Source organism: Halyomorpha halys, unplaced genomic scaffold (assembly GCF_000696795.3).
Source record: "Halyomorpha halys isolate HHAL.00 unplaced genomic scaffold, Hhal_1.1 Scaffold6.1, whole genome shotgun sequence".
NCBI lineage: Eukaryota > Metazoa > Arthropoda > Insecta > Hemiptera > Pentatomidae > Halyomorpha > Halyomorpha halys.
The window spans coordinates 45,086-45,675 of record NW_027111275.1 but is presented as its reverse complement, the minus strand read 5'-3'; positions in this window follow the sequence as shown (position 1 = coordinate 45,675).

Genomic DNA, 590 nt, shown 5'->3' with positions numbered 1-590 from the left:
ACTATGTTAGTATAAAATAGTACTATTGTGAATCAAGGCGTGATAAGGAATGGAATTTTTACCAGAACCATTTTCATTAATAATAAAAAATTATAATATATTTGTATAAATATATAGTATAAATTGTGAAAATTTTAATCGAAACAAATCATTTAACTTCAGTAAAGTTAAACACTTCAATCTTAATTATAATCTAGGCTTATTTTTTAGAAGTAAGGCTGAAAATTTCAACTTCAAATTATGCCATAAAAAAGCATAATTAGAACTAATTGGGGCTGCAGAATACTGTTGTTCATGACAAAATATTTTACTGGAAGATTATTGATTGACCGTGTGTATAGATGAATGGAATATGGTCCGGGTGCGGTCAAAAAAACTCAAATAGTGATTAAGCTATTATATTGAACCAACATTTAAAAAAGTTAAATTTCAAACCAAGCAAAGAAAATATCCCTAAAATTCACTGCTTAAACTACTTCCGTAAGCTGAAAAAACTAGGATGTGGTTGATGTGGGAAAGTCTCATTCAAATAAAATTATTGTTTAACCTCGCGAACGGTATGATAGAGGCCGAATCACTTAAGAGCGTCT